The sequence below is a fragment of the Sycon ciliatum genome, chromosome 2 (assembly GCF_964019385.1).
Source record: "Sycon ciliatum chromosome 2, ocSycCili1.1, whole genome shotgun sequence".
In the NCBI taxonomy this organism is placed as follows: Eukaryota; Metazoa; Porifera; class Calcarea; order Leucosolenida; family Sycettidae; genus Sycon; species Sycon ciliatum.
The window spans coordinates 29,991,753-29,994,652 of record NC_088644.1 but is presented as its reverse complement, the minus strand read 5'-3'; positions in this window follow the sequence as shown (position 1 = coordinate 29,994,652).

Sequence of the window (2,900 nt, the reverse complement as noted above, 5' to 3'; positions counted from 1 at the left end):
GGAAGTTCTTGTGACAAAGGTCATTGCGACTACTAGTATATCATAAGCATCGGTTGTACATGACTTGTCAACGCTTCACTACAATGGGATTCATGGAGAATGATGATCTCGGACATGTTCGTTACGTGTCACGTCATCACCAACCGGTCATAACAGGTGTGAGTGAAGGATGTCATCAGACTCATCACTCCAGTAGTAGTGGCAGTAGCTAACTGATACTGGATTGTGGTATCAGAACAGTACGAGATGTATACTACTGACGAACACTGTAACTCTTTACAATCTACATCTACATCTACATGTACATGATTGTAGAACTTCTGCACCCCTTTAGAAAGTAACAGCACAAAATGATTCGTCACACCATGTTTTCGTAGTAAGAGGTTCTTCATTTGACCAGGCGAACAAAAAGATCTAAATCGTTGTTTTAACTCGGATACTGAGCCAGTAATAAAATGTTTTTTTTAAGAGAAGAAACACATGAGAACGAGTTATGCAGCAACTACCCACGACTGTAACATCTTGATCATCTTGTTACAGTGGTGGATAGTTGCTGCATCACTCGTTCTCATGTGTTTTCTGCTCTTTTTTAAATCGTTGTTGCCATCTTTTAAATACATGTACAGTAGGTATCGGTTATAGCGTGGGTGTTTGAAAAACGACTTTCTATTCTTATTTCCGATATTTCTTACACACGATAAATATATTGTGGCGTGTCATTATGCATGTGCGCATAGCCAGGAAGATCATCATACATGCAACGACTGTGTATGCGGTTGTTAGCCCTTTCCCAAAGGTGCTCTTTTAATTCGCACTTAGTGCTTTTCGCGTCCCTCAAAATATGCTGAAAAAGTGCTCTTTTTTCAGTGAAAACAGGCAAAAAGTGCTCTTTTTCAGTGAAGCATAGCCATGATACAATGTACATGTTCAGATACATGTACATGTACATGTATATATGAACCCAAGCACTCTTCCATTAAATTTATGAGTCCACGAAAGGCAAAACAGGTAAAGTTCAAAAAACCCACTTTTTACAGCATGTGTAATAGGTAGCCGAGTGGTAGGCGCGGTGAAATCAACAACAAAATTAATTACTTTTATTCTACTTTCAGGTACACACCTGAGATATAATCGTTCGTGAAAGAAGAAGCGGCAAAATAACTGACTTTCTCTCCGGTGCTCACCTAGAGGCTGAATCCTTATTCTTCGAGTTAGCTTTCATTGCTATCCAATCTAATCTAATCTTCTCTTCCTCAAAACAGAAATGCGCAGCCGCCTTTATGCAGCAGACGACGTACGCTTACATACGGAGATACACTAAATATACATCAGGCAAGCTCCGTATTAGTTCCGTACTGCTACCGTATTGGTCGGGCAGGGATACTACACATGCTTGCATTGTGTACACCGGGTACAAGCCTCACCAACTACTTGTTGCCCCCAAAAAAGCGGCGTACCAAGGCCCATCAAGAACTCGGAAACTGTGATCGCATGCATGAGCAAACAGATTTTAGCACTTTTTCAGCTAAAAAAGCTCAAAAGGGGCGATATTCGCCAAAAAACGCAATAAAGGGCGGGAGAAACGGGCTTTGCCAAAAAGGGCCAAAAAGGGCGAAAAAAGGGCGAGCACCTTTGGGAAAGGGCTAGAGGTTGCTCATACTTCCGAAGTAGTCCCATACTGGGCCATAGGTTCACCATGTGGCTGAGCAACATGAGTTACATGACCACAACAGATGCACTTGCAGCATTATGATGCAATTCGAGTCGGTTCAGAACTGTATCGGGCAGATGTTATTACTACACTACAGGCGATACACTTTTTACTAATCTGGCATGTTTTGCTACACAAAGTCCATTCCTAGGACCGATATATTCTATTACACGATAACATTGCTTGTAAGAACAAATATACACATGAAACCCATGTTATGATTATGAAAATAGGAGAGTTCATTCTTGTAGGCAGTATATTCTTCTACACTATAACCGATACGCACCGATACGCACTGTACATGTAAATGATTCAGCATTACTAGTACATGTATGGCTAATCGACTGTGGTTAAATGGACAACAGCAGCTGATGGCATACCAGTCGACAAAGGCATCTGCCTTTCTAACAGCTAGATCAACATCCATAGTAACAATACAGAATACTTTCTTGCTTTGTAACAATGAATATTAAATTATTCCACTGTCACAAAGTAATAAATGAAGGCAAAGGTCACTGCCCAACCATCGTGCTCACAGTAGGCATGGGCGGGTAATGCTAGCATTATGGTCCCTTTTTCCAGCTGGCATAATGCTGGCATTACAACACTATTTCGCATGCAAAATTGGCATTACAAGCATAATTGCCGGTCGACAACGGTGTCATGCATGAAGCTGGCTAGGTGCAGTTCCGAGAATCGTGCATCTGAACCCGTCCGGCTTCGTCCCGAGGCTTGACGTTGCGAATTAACCTTCTCAGTGGATTGTTTCAGACAACATGCTCACTGCTGGTGAAGTTTTGTTCTTCTACGCTTTGGCCTTGATCCAAGACGGCCTCCTTAAATCGACTTTTCCAACTTCCAAACTGGCATAATGGAAAAGTGTGAGCATTATAAGTGGCATTATATCCTCATATTATGAGCATTGCCATTAGCATTATCGCAGCAAATAACTAGCATTATTCGCCCATGCCTAGCTCGCAGTAGGCTTTTCATATCTGCACAGAAAGCATACAGAAACTATCTTGAATGGAGTTGGTATTGTGTGCAGATTGGCAAGGTTCATGTTCTATATATTTAATTTTTTTGCTTGTTTTTGTTTTGCTTTTTCTGTAGTTGTTGTGTCAGGCCAGTTATCATGTTCTGTGATTGCCCCTATAAGAGGCTTATTCAAATACCCAAGGTCAAAAGA